Source organism: Toxorhynchites rutilus, chromosome 3 (assembly GCF_029784135.1).
Source record: "Toxorhynchites rutilus septentrionalis strain SRP chromosome 3, ASM2978413v1, whole genome shotgun sequence".
Lineage (NCBI taxonomy): Eukaryota > Metazoa > Arthropoda > Insecta > Diptera > Culicidae > Toxorhynchites > Toxorhynchites rutilus.
In genome coordinates this window covers 64,527,429-64,545,852 of record NC_073746.1, presented here as the reverse complement: position 1 = coordinate 64,545,852, position 18,424 = coordinate 64,527,429, and the positions used below count along the sequence as shown (strand labels likewise).

The window sequence follows — 18,424 nt, the reverse complement described above, 5'->3', positions numbered from 1 at the left end:
TCTTCAGAGAATCTGGCCCAGGTTTTTTTTTTTTTATCTGTATTATAGTGATTTTCAACTCATTTGGCTGGTTCGTCCTTTTTACTTCCATTTTCGGAAGAATGTCGGGAGTGAGAATTGAACTCGTGACCTTTAGCGTGAGAGGCATGGATGTTACCACTACGCCAGATCGCCTCCACAGGCCCAGGTTTGAAACGCATGGTTTCAACAGTGCAGTTCTGCTGATTTTTCTTCAAAAATAAAGAATATAGACAGAACGAATCCAAGCTCATTGAGAGTTGAAAAAACCGACTTGTGTTTATTTTGAAACAAAGTTTCTATCACGAACCATCCATAATTACATTCTAAAAGTTTCTCTGTTTAACAACACAATAGCTGCTACACTTTCGTGACGTTCCAGCCATTGAAGGTTATTTGCCGGAAAGAACAGTGAAAAAAAAATCACGAAATCCAACTGTATATGGCGTGAAATGTATCACTACCATTGCCATTGAACGTCGGAAGAAAGAAACGCTAATAAATGTGATATGCATACGTTTGGCGCCTCGATGAAGCATACGTGTCATTTCATCATAAATCTGGTAAATTTATTATCACTACAGCTACATAGTAGTGGGATATGAGTGCCACCACCGTTCGGAAGCTATAACCTAGAACTTGACAACGATTACTGCTGATATGGATTGCAAAAATGTTTCTGTATGGGGGGAAAAAATCCTGCTATTCTCAATCGCGTGGCGCCAATTCTCTTGAATTTTATGCTTGTCGAACACTTCAAGTTCGATTGCGGATGAACTTGAGCGAACGGTGGGTAAATGATCTAACAAATGATCAAAATTTGAAGTTTCTTCTTTTTCTTCTTCGGTGGCACTAACGTTCCTAGAGGAACATTGCCGTCTCAACGTAATATTACTCCCGTATTTTTTTTCATAGTGCTTAGTTGAGATTTCTATGCCAAATAATACGCCTTAAATGCATTTTATGTGGCAAGCTCTAAACACGCGCGATCATAGTACAAGTCGGAGGAAATTTCTTTGACGAAAAATCCCCCAGGCAAAAGGAGAATCGAACCCGAACCCCCGGCATGGTAGATGTGGCGTTAACCACTCCATGTTTTCACAAGCCTTGAATGGCCCCCACCTTGCATCAACAAACGGGACAGACGGCTTTAGTTTTGTGAGGTGAGCAGAGATTGTTCAGTTGAGTTGGAATTATGTAAAACAAGAGGCTATAGCGCTCAGGTAATACTTAGATTTCATAACTACATAACCACATAACTACAATAAATTTCACATGGATAAAGTCATTAGATGAGAGCTTCATCGTTGCAAGTCGCATCCTCATTCTACTGCATGAACCAGTGATGAATTATCATTGGTATTCATCACTGGTTCCATATCTGACAAAATAATTTATTTGTTTATTTGTTATGTTATTCCACTAGCTGACCCGGCGAACTTCGTGCCAAATTTGGTTCCATTTGCTTGATTAGTTCTTGAGTTATGCAGAAATTTATGCTTCATTTGTATGGTAGCCCCCTTTTAGAGAATGGGAGGAGGATCGATTCACCATAGAAACGTTTCGTGTGTGATCGGGTGAACGATTGAGAAATACAATGATGTTAGGTAATATGGGTGCCTTAAGGTTCATTTAGACGGTATAAGCAACTGCTGTGCGACCTAACACTATTATCAATGTTCGTTCTAGAGAACAAACTCGTCGAGTAGCTTTTAAATGTCTGCACAGGTTCCGTATCACGACGTACATCTCCAGATCATCGGCGTACGTGAGATTGCTATTGAAACCGAGCGAAGACGCTATGTCATTGAAGCAAAAGCATTATTCAATGGACTTTATAGCATGAAGAATTTGGTCGCTAACGATGATCTCAAAAACTTTCGATCCGGCAGGGATGCTGGTTATTCCATGGTTGTTCTTCACATCATGCTGATTTCCACTTTTGTGGACGGGAAATATGTACGACTCCTCCCAGCACTCCAAGTAAACTTGAGATCTGTGTACACAGCATCCACCTGCATTCCCGATTCCATATTTCTGAGACTCAAATAGAAAATGAACTAGATTTCTTGGAACTGATCTCTTAGTATGCAAGTCGTGTTGATCAATACAAGTGTGATTTTGGCAGCATGAAGAAACAGCATCGTTAAGCGCGATAGAGCTCAACAGTGTACCAAAGGGAATTCCACTAAGAGCAGCGTTGGAGAATTTGAGTTTCTTGACGACAGATTCAATTCAATCTAATGACATAGTTATGATATTGAAGTCGACAACACTTTCTGGCACCGCATCACCAACTTAGGAAGGGAAGCGGAGGTGCAGTTGAAAACTCTTTTGAGGTGCTCAGCCAGAAAATGACATTTTTCCAATGAAGTGCAGGTAAAGTAAATGTTCACTGGTATCCTGCCGGGTCAGCTAGTAATAAATGAAATTACGCCCTGATATGTGTTGTGTGTTACAGAGTTATCCATTCTATATGCATGTGAGAAAAAATATTGAACAGAAATTGTCTCTGATAATGATTTCATATAATGTATGAAGTTTTGGCGGTGATGCAGCGAGATTTATTTGCTGTCCGATTTGAGCTGTCTTTATTTTATTATATTTCCTGTATCAAATATGTATTCCGTGTTACGAAGAAGCATACACGCACGCACATACCAAATGCGTGCACAAATACGCACACACACGCGCAATCATGCACAAATATGTGCACAAAAACGCGAGCGCACACAATCATACAAATGGATGCACAGGTGCGCACAAACGCGCACACACGAGCACATACACGAGCACAAACGTGCACACGCACAGACGGCCGCACGGAAAGAAACGAGCACGCACGTGCACACACGCACACAAATACGCACAAATACGTGCACACGTACGCACACACACCCGCACATGCCCACGCACAAAAAAACGCGCACACCTGCACGCAAGCAAGAAAAAAAACACGCGCAAACGCACGTACACACGCGCACACAAACACGCACAAATGCGCGCAAACACGCCTACACATGCCCGCACATAAAAAAAGCGCACACCTGCATGCAAGCAAAAAAAACACGCGCAAACGCACGCGCACACACACGCACACAAACACCCAAAAAACACGCGAGCATACACAAATACACGTGCACGCACACAAACAAGCACAAACACAAACATCGGGCTGTCGAATACTCGGCTATCCGGACTCGAAGCTGACCGGTATCCAGTATCCGACCAAACCACTATCCGTTTCATCACTAATTTCACGCTGGCAACTAGCGCCGGTAAATAATTACTCCTGCAGGCATACTACACAACCCTCACTGCATCGCTTTCATTAGTTTCAGTGAATAAGTTTCAAATGCAACAAGGAAACATTCATTTCTATACAAACTGCCAGAATACAAGGATGCTTCAAATTAATTTCCAAGTGACGATTTCTAACGTCGCTTTTGTTTGCAGAATGAATAGAATCAACGTGAAATGAAAGGAATATGTACGAAAGAGATGAGATATTTTTCTTATTGTGCGTGAAAAGAGAATAGATATATTTTTAGCCTGCATGGTTCTGGTTCTGTTCTGAGAAGCGATAGACACATTATTGAGTGACGATGTGCTAATTGAAGTGAAATTGTCAGGCCCTGGACGCAAGGTTCACACATTTGCACAACTCGATTGGACTTGAGTCGAATGGATTTTAGAATGCAAAATTGCAATCAGTTCGGATTATTTTGAATATGACGCTGTTACGGCGTTGCTCATGATAGCGTTTCCCAAATGATGTTAAATTATTCCTCAAGCCACTTATGTTGATTAGGTCGTAGGAATCGCAGTCGTTCGCGTGGACCATGAATTGTTGGACAGCTCACGACACCATATAATGACATCACATTCATAAATATTATTTCAAAATTAGTAATGATGTTCATAATGAATGGAGTACCTGTGGCTGGATCACGTTATTTAATGTTTGTGCAATATTCATTTTGTTCTTTCAGAACGGTCGGGCATTTTTCGTCAAAGATATTCCTTCTGGCTTGCATTGTGGTCACACACATTCTAAAGCTTGCCACTCAGAATACATTCAAGTTATGTTGTTTGGTATAGGAATCTCAACTAAGTACGACTAAAATGATGCAAGTAATACTACGACGAGAAGGCGAACGTTGGGAACATTAGTGCTATTGAAGAAGAACATGGGGAGATTCGTATGAACGATGTACGTTAACGATGAATTCCAGATTATTGTTTTTTTTCGAATCACAATTTCTCGCATCATTGTGCAGACACCTTCTATGATTTTAGTAACGCTTGCGCACTGAATGTAGATACGTGCTCTCCAGCATATGTTTTATCAGAATTGATGACAATAACGAGATTGTCATTTTATAAACCGAGCAAGTGTGATTTGAAGTATTTCAATAATTGGTTGTGCTCATTCAAAAATACTTCCAGCTCGCCGGCAATACGCCTGGCTTGAGAAGAAGTGAGGTTACTTGCGAATGTGTGGATGAAAGTTCGATCGAGCGCCATCTGTCATTTGACAACATAAATAAATTCGTTCTGTTAGAAAAACGACCTTCGGTTGAATTATTTGAATATTATTTGAGGGGCTTAGAATGAAAGAACGATTTGATCGATTTCTCTACATCGACTCTCTCTTCTGGTCATAACTTAGCTGCAAATACATTCCCAGTTGTATTTGACAATGTGGAAGATAGGTCAGAACCTCATCTATCGGATTCAATAGCGAACTTAAATTGGAACTTTTTTGCAGTTGAGTTATTAACTAAAGAAAAAAATGATGAAGAGAAATCGATCAAGTCACTTACACCCCTTGCATTATAAGGCCCTCATTTGTAAAAAAAACTATTAAAATCGCAATTCCAAATGGGGTATGGGGGTTTAAATTCGTGGTTATATTTATTGTTTGAAGCAAAATTCAATAAAAAAAATCAGTTTTTTTCTGCATAGAGGCACTCTAATCGGTATTAAATATTTAGTAATCGGTATCCTAGCGATATCGTATATAGTTTACAACCTATTCTCATGTTTACCAAGTTTTTGTGCATAATTTCTTCAAAATCGGTCGAGCCGTTTCGGAGGAGTTCGGTAACAAACACCTGACACGAGATTTATATATTGGGTTGGGGAAAAAGAAATGTCGTATTTCTGATGCGCAAGCTTTTTGCCATTTAGAAGGCAACTTCATTATCCCCCCCATCCTTATTTGCAAAAAAACTCAGACAGCCAGTTTTCGCAAGCCTCTTTTGAGGCCAACTTAATATCACCAAGAGCGTTTTGCATGGACCGGAAGAGATGATAATCACTTGGAGCCAGGTCCGGACTATACGGTGGGTGCAATAAGACATCCCATCCGAGCTCCCGTAGCTTCTGGCGGGTCATCAAAGATGTGTGAGGCCGAGCGTTGTCCTGGTGGAAAACAACACCATTCCTATTGATCATTTCTGGCCGCTTCTGGTCAATCGCCTGCTTCAAACGGTCAAGCTGCTCACAGTAGATAACAGAGTTGGGGGTCTGGCCATAGTTGAGCAGCTCATAGTGGATGATTCCCTTCCAATCCCACCAAACACACAGCAAAACCTTCCTGGCCGTCAATCCGAACTTGGTGATGGTTTGGGCCGGCTCACCGTGCTTCGCCCACGACTTTTTTCACTTTAGGTTGTCGTACGTGATCCACTTTTAATCACCAGTCACCATATTCTTCAAAAATGGGTCGAGTTCGTTCCGTTTCAGCAGTGCATCGCAGGGGCTGATTCGGTCTAAAAGATTTTTTGCGTCAACTCGTGTGGCACCCATACATCCATCAATTTTATAGATCGTTGAAACATTTGAACACACATGTGTTGCAATACATGTATGAACATGTATTGCAATACATTACTTATTTTTTATTCAATTTTTCATTCACATTCTAACAATTGAAAGTTGCTTTCGGGTCGGGTCTGATAATCTGATAGAGATTATTTTTCACCAACGAGACAACAGTTAAAAAATATTAATATATATTTTCTTTATTTATTTTTTTTCATTTCACAACAATAATATATAATTCTTTCACTTCATCTTCATCTTTCACTTCACGTTTGGAAAATAAAATATGTCAGTTACGTTAATGAAATAAATTGAATTAAGAAAAGTAATGGTATGTTTGTTTTTCGTCGGTGGCCATCGTTTTGGCGCTCGATTCCTCGGTATGTCAAACACAACTATGAACACATGAGTCACGAACATTTTCCTTTGTTTATCGAATGACGATGCACACCGTCACTTTCAGCAGCATAAACATCAAACACACTTCTGATCAAATCGTGTCATTCGTTGTATTCTATTCGAACGATTTTATAGATAGTTAAAACTTTTAAACACACTGTCAGTGCAGTAAAATGGAACCAAATTTGGCGTATGAAGGTTTCAAGGGACAAGAAATGTTTTTATTGTGTACGGCACTACTCCTTCCTCTTTACGGTCCCATAACTCGAGAAATAATCACGCAAATGGTACAAATTTGGCATGAAATAGTTTTAGGGGGTAATACATGTTTCTATGGTGGTTAGACACTCCTCCCCTTCTCTATGGTTGGGGGGCTGCCATACAATTGGAATACAAATTTCTGCGTATCCCGAGAACTAATCAAGCAAAGGAGTGTGCAGAATTTTTTGACGTCTCTCGCATTCTATCTTCGATAATTTTTAATTTTACTTCAAAGGACACTTACTTTGACGGTCTCCGTCACAACCTAGCACCACCGTGCAGTCGGTGTGAAAAAATGAACCCTTGAAACAATATCAATCAAATAAAATACCCCCAAAACTAACACTCCATGCCCATCGTAGTCAGGCAATGTTTTGGTGGATTACTTTTTTTTATCCTGGCGCGTCACGCTAGCTCGTCAACAAGTTAGCAGCCATAGACTAATCCTTCAAGTATTTTTATTCGGATGCTTTGGCGTCATATTTGGCGCCCCACTATCGAGTTAACCACCATGTAGATTTGCTCGATGCAGTCAAGAAGTGTATTTCCTCCCGAGAGGATGTTCCATTTGTAACGGATGGGTTGGCGAAAGAGTCGCCGCATTTCTATTCCAAAAAACACTCTTTTCCCCCCTTGTCGTTAATTTGGGGTAACAACTGTGCAAATATTATAGCTCTTCTCGTCGGGCAAATTCACATCCGGATTCTGCGGAAATGATGCGCTGTGTTTTTGCTGTGGACCACGCTTGAGTGACGTAAAAGTGTCGCGAGCCGAAAATAAAAACTATCCTCGATTTGTGTATATCTGTGTGTGTGTATGTGTGTGTGCGCATCGTTCGAATGGGTCGAAAGCGAGTGGGTTGCAAGAAAAACAAAATCCATCCTCTGGCGAGGGAGGATCTGCTGCTGCTGGCGAAAACGGCTACCGTACCCGACAAGGACTTCACGTTTTGCGAGTGCAATTTTATTGTGAAACCTTCCCGAAATAAAGAGTGAGTGCAGAAGGACAAGTAAATAACGGCGAAGTTGAAGCTAGGCGAAGCTAATTATTTATTAATTTGGGGTAATTGTTAAACAATCGGTACCTTACTGCAGGCGCGGTTCACAATGTGATTTTACCGACCTGTATACTGATTCTTGAAATTTCAACTGTAGACAATTGTTTTGGTTTTGAGTTCGCAAGAATTCTGTTCACCTTTCCGTTCAGCTTTACGGATTTAAGCTGAAAAAGGAAACAACTGAACAGAACTTCAACGTGCCATTTTGTGCACCCAATCGTATAGCACATTTGTCGACAACATTAAATTCTATAATCCCAACAAATAACAAATGCCTGCAATGAACACCCCCTCATGTGTTTAAAAGTGGTAACATGTGGAACAGCCGCGCATGGGAGAAATTTTATGGTTTCACAGTCATCCTGTACAGTTTTAATTAAATCCTATCATTTCTATCACAATTGTACAGGTATAGGCACAACACTTGCCTAGTATAGGTTTCCTCTTCACGAGTGATTTATGAATTGTGTTTCAGATAGATTGCGTTTTGCTACATTGTGTAGCAAGCTGTTAATCGGAAATCACTACGCGGATAGCTAGTATTTTGCCAGTCATTTATTATTATTATCATCATCTAATCAGCTTTTATCAGCAGAAATCGCGTGACACTCAAAGTATACTGGAAGATACGCAAATTTTTCACATCCCCCAGCTTGAATCTATCTTCCCGCCTTCGCACACTTTCACAACCGAACGATCGCACGTCTTCCCGGGGTGATACACTATCGCACTACTGCTTCTATTTCCTGGCAAACGACATACCGTACCATCTTGGGAGCGCGATAAATTATCCTCGCGGAGAAAATGATACCATTTAGTCTTCCCACGGTAATAATGATAACAGCTTCCGGTATCACACGTGAGGATATGACCAGGCACAGCAGGACAAGGTATACGAGAGGAGGGATAAACAGCAGTGGAATCATTTATTTTCATATTATTACATGGTGCACCTACTTCCTTCCGTTCGGCGGCGGAGATTTTTGTCGTTCGGTCCGCCAAGATGGTGCGCTAAAGATTACGACGATTAGACGTTGTGCGCCGGTAATAATGAACCGTCGCGTTGATTATAATGTTACCGGAGCTTCCCGTAATCAATCTTGCTCGACCGGATCGTGATAAATCTGAAAGGGAACCAGTTTTGGTTGATTTTTTGAAGTAAATATCTAACGACATAAGTTGACCCTTTTTAGTTAATCGGGTTTTAGTTTCCTAATTTCATGAATATACACAGTGCGTCAATTAACTTTCGGGACTGCTAGTGAAAATGAACTTTTGAACATGTTGTTCAATTGTTTTGATATTATTGAATATCAATTTTATTATTCAAAACAGTTCGCTCAACTTTCAATATACTTCTTGCATCGATTTAATAGCGATTCAAAGCGCAATTCGTCTCATTTTGAGAAAGGGCCAATAAAGTCGTGAAAAATGTATCAATTTTGTTTTTGTTCTTTGTTTGTTTTAATTTTTCCTCAATTTTCAGGAATGGGGAAAGTCACAGGGGGATACGGTGTATAATCTAGGACCAGGGCCCGGAATCTTTGAAGGTGAAAAAAAACCGACTCTACTATCAGTAGCTTCGCTTCGACTAGAACTGCTTTGGCAGTCACCCACAACAAAAGGTGACTTGACTAAAAAAAGTAGAAGGGTCTGAGCCTAGGGGCACAGACGGAAGTTTGTCCTAGGACTGTTGTTTTTTTAATGTTGTTGTTGTTTTTTTAAATGTAATTATTTTCATTGTTCAGAAATCTGTTAGTTCAAGTCTTTTGAAACTCCAAATAGTAGCCCTGAAAAGGACCTTTTATATTTTGACGATGACGATTTTTTTGTTTGTGTGACACATAACAGGGTGGAATGATAGATGAAGTATATGTGTATTGGCAAACAAAAAAATATCGTCATTGATTACATTGAATATGAAGTTTATGGGAAAGAAACAAAAAACAAGTTAAAAATACTTACGATTTCGTGATATTTTGAGGTAAAATACACATTAACTCATGAAGTTGCTTTATTTTTAATTTATAGATAATGGATAATGGATTTTAAATTCTTTCCATTGTCTTATTCTTATTATTAGTCTTATTCTAAGGCATCGGTTTGCGGTTATTAATATTTCATTTCGTTACATTTTTGTGATGCGAAGTAATGCCGATCTCAATAAGTTCTCGCATGATAATCGCTGCCATCCTCCTAGTATTGATATCATTTTTCGTTGTACAATTGCCCATGTTGCTGCAGCCCGGGAGACACTCGCTTAAGATGTTTGTTACCCCGTCATATACAGAAGTCATTCGATAACTGGACTATCTTCAACTGGACTTACTTATAATAGGGCGTACGTTAACTGGGCTGCAAAGCAGTTATGTATCAATAATAGATGTCTTCTTCAATTTGAGGTATTGCTTTTGCTTTTATTGAGTTCAGCTAGCGCGATTTTTTGACCCAATTAACACGTTGACTGCCACGTCAGTCACCGGTGACTGACACCAAGTTTTCGCTCAGGCAGCGTCAGTCACCGGTGACTGACAGTATAACATATGATAATAAAGGTAACTAAATAAGCATATTTAGTTACCTTTATTAATAAGCACTTATAAGCATTCCCTTTCGAACAAAAATAGATTCCACTACGATAAGAAACGATGACCCTAATACGTTTTAAAACTTCCATAGAGTTGCTCTAAAACCGTGGCACTCAACGTGTTAACGAACAATCACTCTATGGTTGACACTTTCCTCGTTTATTTGATAGAATCTTGCATGAAATTTGAGTGATGCATGAAATCTTGCATCTCATTACTTCAACATTTTTACATTCGAAAAGGGTTTGGTATTTTATTTGATAGAACGAATTATTGCACACAATTTTGTGTTGTATAAAGCATTCATGGGGACGAAGTTGAAAGAAAGAATGCATAATACATGATTTACCTTCGCATCCGCTCGCAAAACATACCTGTTTTATTTGTTGAATTGTTCACTTGTTTTATTACTTGCACTGTTGATGTCTCAGGCGAAAAAAATGTTGGATAAATTTGCTGTCTAATGGTCTATATTATAACATAAAACTTATGAACGATTCTGCGTAATATGCATTTGAAAACTCTTAATAAACATTACATTTTTCGTAGAGTGACCCCTCTATATAAAAATCAAAGACGTAGTCCTACGTCAAAATGAATTAACTAGCGTTGACTAGCGAGGATGACTGGTGAACTAGTCCAGTCGGTGGTTATTTTAACTGACTCGACTAATGAATACAAATCTGCCTCTTCATTCAACTGACTTCAATCCACACTTCCATTTCCCCCTGACATTAATTTTATACCCGTATATGTAGTCTTATTTTACGTCCATATAAAGAGGAACGAAAGTATGATTTCTGATGCCAAAAAGAAGTTACCCCATCAATGGACGGTTTATTGTTTACCCATCATGAACTCAAACCAACGAACTTAGACATTTATCAAGTATGCTATAAAGGTCCTCGCGTTAGTATTAGTAGCGTATGTCAAACCACTTTGAACTCGAGCATCTATGCATGCACACGTACATAGGGGAGAGAAAGAGAGGAACGAATTCGTTTTGAGGGAAGCCACTTCAAAATGCAATGAGGACAATTGGACTGGGAAGAATGAAACGCCCGTCTGACTGTTCAGTCGTTTTGGCGGAGAAACTGCGTGAATAAGCCAAAAGTCATTACTAACTAACTACGGATATAGTCAGTCAGATAGTCAGCTGACTATCCTCAGTTGACTATGGCTATGCAGAGCCCTGTCTAGGACACAAACGCGATTTCATGTACGATAAGTGAAACATCACGACACGATATCCTGTTAAAGAACCCGGTTCGTGATATTTATTTGGGGCATATTCTGCGGTATCTGGTCAACAATTGCTTCATAACTCTGAAATAAATTTTGTTTAGATAGATAATATTCCCTACGTACTTTTTAGTTGGCAGCCTTAGTTTGACTTTTTACTATCCCATTCAGAAGTAAAGTAAACTAAAACATTCATTACGCAATGGAAACCAATCTGAGTTTTATTTCTGTTGTGAAAAATAATCTGATATTTTTGAAAAAAACGTCTTGATTTACAAATATTCCGCAATTGTGAAACTTTTATCCATTTTCTGTTTTTTACTACACGATTTTTATTATATACCATTATACAGCCATTCCATGCCAAACCAATATAGTGGTTCTCCGATTTTTGTAAAAACATGTAATTCTGTTTCTTATCGCAAAATATTAGACCCCATTTTTTTGACGTAGGACTACGTCTAACCGGAAGATATAGGGGGTGAAATGGAAATCTAGGCACTGAACAAGTAGGAAAAAATGCAAGATTTGGAACGCTTATAACTCGAGCATTTCTCAATAGATCGCAAAGGTTTTTGCATCAATTGATAGGAAATACATCTACGCATCTATCATAACGAATAACATTTCATTTTTCTTGAGATAAATAATTGAATAATTGTGAAATATCAAGCATTGTCAAAATGCACTATGTACCCATTTTTGATTGGTCCATTTTGTGCTCCTCAAATCGAACCGACCAAAACGGGCAACCAGAGCAGCAGCGAAATAGAATGAACCCCGATTGGAAAAGAAAAAGAAAAAAATGAACGAAACATTGGTCGCAGTCTCACACATGCGTAATTCTCGAGCCAGCCAGTCAGCTTAAAAATCCCCACTCCGCTGCCGTAACGATCATTTTCATTCAAACCGTACACCACATCGGTTCGCATCACAACACATCAACAAACCAACCCAAGCAGCCATGTCTGGACATGGTAAAGGAGGAAAAGTGAAGGGAAAGGCAAAATCCCGCTCGAACCGTGTTGATCTGGAGTTCCCCGCAAGGGTAGCTAGGCCGAGCGCGTTAGTACCAGTGCACCAGTCCACCTAGCCGGCGTTATATAGTTTCGGCCGCCGAACTGATCGAGTTGGCTGGTAGAGCTGCTCGCGACGATAAGAAAAACCGCATTCAGAACAGAACACATCAAGACAACAACAGGCAGTTGCAGCGAGTGGCGAGTGGCAAACGCAATCGCAAAACGGCATCAGGTAGCAGAAGAAAAAAGTTTGTTCTTTATACAAACTGCTTTGGTGGCAAATCCAGAACAAGGCGGCATCGAGGGCGTTCGAAATGGTTTTTTTTAAAACCACGAGTACTAAGTTTTCTAAATTGGAACCATTCCATAAAACAAGGCGCTTTTCAGGGCCATTAAACCTTCCAAAAAAGAGTTTAGGAGATACAGTTCAATGCTTTCTAAAACATTATTCAAAATAATAATAAAACACAAATTGATTTTTTCATAATTTGTTTGCCAGGATCTGATGAGTATGTGAATTTGGCAGTTGTTCTGAGCTTATTGATAGTTGGGGACTTTCCTGATTATTCAATTTTCACCAATTTCCAGATTGAAATTACAGTAATTTACAATTAGTTCGACATTTAGCTAATTGGACGGACATGCAATGCGACTTATTTAGTTGGACATTTTTGTAAACATAGAGATCCAAATTATGACCCCAAATTGAAAGTCGACACTGTACCACTGTCATCGTAAATATTCAATTACAGGTTGAAATCGCCTCCAATGCGACACTGAGTGGCGCTTCGGCACGTCGCATTGAATGTAATTTACTGTAAAATATGTCACAAGCTGGATGGGAAGAAATTTTCCAACTGTGAAAGCTGCGGCGAGTGGCAAATGCAATCGCTAAACAGAAAGGTTTAGCCGAACAAGATGGGGATATCGAGTGATAACAAAACAATAAACTCTTTGGATTGAAGATAATTATGTGATCCTGAAAAGGACCCTTTTTAGCCTGCATGTGAATCCAACGAGCGAACAAATCGTAATGAATGTATTTTTTTGCCATCGCTCCCTTTTAACGCTCATTCGTTCGTCTCGTTGGACTCGCCCCTCTGGCTGAGTCTGCCGATTTGTCTCTATCCTGTGAGTGTGTACCGCTAGAGTATAAAACACGCGGACCCCAAAAAAATATCTTATTTTCTTTCAAACCGTAAACCCGTGTGGTTGTACGGCATCGGCATCGTAGACGTAACAAAGGAGGACAAGTTAAGGGAAAGGCAAAGTCTACTCGAACCGTGCAGGTCTCCAGTTCCCTGTTGGTCACATTCACAGATTGCTCCGCAAGGGTAACTAGGCCGAACGGATTGGTGCCGGAGCACCAGTATACCTAACAGCGATTATAGAGTTTCGGCCGTCGGAGTGCTCGAGTTGGCTTGCAAAGCTGCTCACGACAATCAGAAAACCCGCATCAAGAACAGAGCAGCTTCGGTTCGGCGCTCATCAAGGCAACAATTAGTTTCAGTGAGTGGCAAAGTGTTTCTCCAGCACGTCGCATCAAATGTAATTTACTGAACAACATGTCAAAGCTGGATGGGAAGAAATTTTCCAACTGTGAAAGCTGTGGCGAGTGGCAAACGCAATAGCCAAACAGGAAGGTTTAACCGAACAAGATGGGAATATCGAGTGATAACAAAAACACAACACCAAAGGTTCTTTTCAGAACCATCAACATATTCATGAAGAGTAAACAGTAAACTAATCCATTTTTAAGGTACATAGGTAGGTATTCACGTAGGAGAAGAAAATAAAACAATATATTTAAAATATATATTTAACAAAAGCTGTCCCCTTTGTATAGTCCTACGTCACTCCGGTTTTGTCCCCGACATTACCCACCCGTCTTTTTTGTTAAAGCGACCATTTTCATTTAGGGTGGTTCGAAAAATTAGTTTTTCCTGTTTTTTACTAAAATGACTTTTTCCAAAAATTCATAAATATTGACCGAATGTTGACCGAATTAGACGATCGACCTATAAAATTGAAGCCAATAAGCTAGTCTTATTTAAAAAAATATTATAACTTGAAAATCATAACTCAAACATTAAAAAAACACGTCTCTGATTTTTCTGATTAAACAGACCTAATATTTTTTTCAGAGAAGGCTAGCTAATTGGCTTTAATTTATGCTAATTTATGTTAATTTATGTAATTATATGTCGATAACCTAAATCGGTACAGTAGTTCAAATGTCATGAATTTTCTTAAAAAGTTTTTTTTTTGTGTGAAAAATGGAAAATAAAATTCGAGCCGCCCTAACGAAATCAAAGGTTGGAAAAAAAAGAAATGAATTTTTACGTGAAATTCAAAACATTATTGCGTCGGATTGTCCGATTTGGGTTAAAAATGTACCGTTTTGTTATAAAATTTATTGCCATTCTAGCTTCATAATGCCTCTCTCATAGAAGTCTTGGTCCTAACTGGCGAAAAAAGCTAGCAGTAAACAATTTTTTCTCTTGATCCTCTTTTCTTATCACTCAAGAGCTTTGCAATGCGAGAAAAGGGTGGTGGTCGCATAGTGCCAGGTATGGTCAGAAAACAGGTCACGTATTTATGTAATAAAGTTAACATTAATAACTAATTTCCTAGCAAACGAATTCTGATGATTTGCACACCAATTGAATCGGAAATTCTACATTACAATTTCCTAATCCCTAAACGGTTTAAATTTATGACAACTGGGAATATTCTTATTTTCCCATACATTTTCTCTGCCGATTTGCGTGCTTACCTTCTCGTACCGTCAAGAACGGGCAACTCATACATCCGTTTCTGCCCGTTTTCAACATATCTTTATATATAAAAGAGAGTTTTTCTCACGTGAACGGCTGATCAGATCTACGTCGTTCATATATTTTATGAGTTTGTCTTCACCCAAATTAGAATGATTGAGTACTTTGGAAAATATTTCAGATGATTAGATAAAATCGAAAAAATTGACTATGCACATCTTCTTTATATATAAAAGAGAGTTTTTCCAACGTACGTAGAACTCATCATCACGGGAGAATGGCTGATCAGATCTACGTCGTCCATATATTTTGTGAGTTTGTCTTCACCCAAATTAGAATGATAGAGTACTTTGGAAAATGATTGAGATGATTAGAAAGATTCGAAAAAATTGATAATGCATATCTTCATATATAATAAAGATATTTAAAAGAGGGAAAATTCGGAAAAATAAGAGGTAAGCATATGTATGTTTCACTATAAAAATCATCATTCAGATCAATTCTACAGATATGAATGAAAACATACAAACTCTCTTGAAGTCAGCTAGCTTGTTATAGATAAATCATCCGCAATTTGAAACCACACCACTTCTCGATTGGTGGTCGTCGGAACAACGTCGTTGCCGGCGAGCGTTGAGCGAGAATGGATTGTCTTTCCTAAGGCAGGTCAAATAGAAGTATGGAGAAGAGTTTCTCACAATTTCAGCGATCTGGTTTGCATTTTCGCCTTTTTTGAAAGAAAAAGTGTAAAATGTGTAAAAGTGTAAAATGTAATTTTCCTTTGTTGACTTCCACTGTGAACACCCTGTAACTCACAACTGAATGGAACAAGAAAGTAGTTTTTCACGTGGAGATTCTATTACTTTTCTTAAATGGTTACGGTTTAGCAAAGTATCAAAATGTAAAAACTCATATATTTATTTTTGACTAGCTGACCCGGTGAACCTCGTCCCGCCCAAAATTATTGTTTTAATATCATTCTTTAGAACAAATTTCTAAACTTTTTCTCATATTAACATTGTTCTATGGGCAGAATACAACAAATACAACAAAATGAAGACGGCTCGAAAAGGGCCTTTCCTTCTTCGGATTTTGCGATTAGTAACACATTTGGCCTTTCTTTTCCATTTATATAGATTGGAATGCGTCATTCCGCCTGAAAATCCATTTCCACCTTCAAACAAAGATCAATTTCGTTAGCGCAAACATCGAATAGACTAACAACGCTTATCATGATGTAATTTTCGAACATAAGGGTATTCAACCAACCGATTTTTTCGATCTTCCTTCAGAGTTTTCCGAATGTTTTTCGATTTTTCCATCCGCTATATTGATCCATGGGCCAAGACAAATACAACAAAATAAAGACGACTCAGATCGGATCCTTCCTTCTTCGAGTTTTGCGCTTAGCAACACATTTGGCCTTCCATTTTCATTTATGGTCAACTAAAATATCGTTCTAATAAAAAATATTTTAAGAATACCGAAGGGTGCTGCTTTGAAATATAATTGTGTTCAATATTGCATACAATTCTCGAGGTGGCTTCTGAATGGCGTATTTGAAACATTGTTGAACACTTTATTCCAACGAGACAGTTCGATTTCTAGTTGCGACTAAAAAATGATATTGGATACCCCTTATTAAAATCAATCGCAAATCAATTTCTTTATATAATGGTGAAGATTGTAACTAATATTTTATGTACAAGGTTTGAAAAACGGAGAGGGTCGAGTGAAAATTGTATGTACTTCGTTAATTTGGAATGGAAAAGAATTTACTAACCAAGTAAATATCAAATATGACTAACCTAAACAATCAATTTTCATTTGTTTCGAAAATTGAAATATTTTTTCCGTCAACATAATAACTGATTTGACATTTAAAGATTTTTTTCCGAAATTGTAAATTGATAGCCGTGCGATCATAGTTTCAAGAAATATCTATAATAAAAAAAAAAATGGTAGTTTTTTATACAACTAAAAATATATCTGAAGTGAAATGTACTACTAGAACGTTCGATTAATCAAATGAAAGCAGGTTAATTAGGTTAGTTGGACATGGTTATATTTTTTAATTTGTTGAGAAATTTTTGGAAACGAAAATAAATAAAAATTACATATAGCGATATTGTTGATATTTTTTTTATTACGATATTCTGAAACTATAAATTTGCAGCTTTCCAAAGTAGTGCGTAACTTGATGATGATGATGATGGTCCCGCCTCCTTCCCCTACAGAGGTTTGAGCAAGACGAGTTATCTAAAAGATAATTTATTTTTTTTCAACATTGAAATCAGTTTAGCAAACATGAAAAACGAACTGATTTTATTTACAGATATAAGTTCAAAAAATTGCAATGTCCAAAAAATCCAATACTCAGTCATGTCCGCCACAGTGCCGATACGGTCCCGACGAGGCCCTTGCAGCCAAGTGGTCCACCAGAGCACAAGTCCAACCGCCAGCCTTGTTTTAGATTGACTGTGAATACCCTCATTCAGAGAAATCGAGAAAATTTCCTTTACGAAAAATTCCTAGACCGGCACTTAAAAAAAACTTTCAATTTAATATCCTTTATATCTGTGTCTCGTGCGCGACGCTCAAACTTTTTTAGACTACTTTTATTTTTTTTTAAACTAATACAACTATAAGAACCACAAAATAAAAATAAAAATAGTCCATCATCACCAAGATCATGACAGACATAATAGAGATCAATACAAATTTAAAAAAAAGATGATTTAAAAAAAAAATTGAATAATCTACATAATATAATCCGTTAAAAAAAAAAAACTTCGTCAGATTCATTGAAAGTATTGAAAACAAACTGCAAAAAATTGTCCACATTAAATTATCCGTTCGTATAAAACTTCGTCAGTAAAGATCTTCGTCATGAAAATAAACAAAAACTCGTTCAGCTGTTAAGAGAACACAGCTTTTACATGTGAAATACAGTGCCTCTTAAATTCTGTAAGTGTTGTTGCGCATTTAATATGTCTTGGCATCGAGTTGAACACATTTATTCCTTTGAAGTACAACGAATTTTGTGAAGCACATGACAAGAAATTAGATGTTCTTATTTCATTCGCGTTTCTAGTGTTATAACTATGAAAGTCACTTCCTCTTTCAACTCGATCACACGAATATCGAGGCAGCAAACCGTTAATTACTTTAAAAATGAACACCATAGTTAAATAAACAATTCTTTGCTTCACGGATAACCATTGCAGAGCGTCC

The 18,424-nt window shown here is 38.2% G+C and overlaps 1 protein-coding gene across 1 annotated transcript in view; it reads left to right on the top strand.

Moving 5' to 3' along the window:
- LOC129773187 (calponin homology domain-containing protein DDB_G0272472) overlaps window positions 1-18,424 on the top strand; it is a 97,792-nt gene that overhangs the window by 43,347 nt on the left and 36,021 nt on the right. The window lies entirely within an intron of this gene.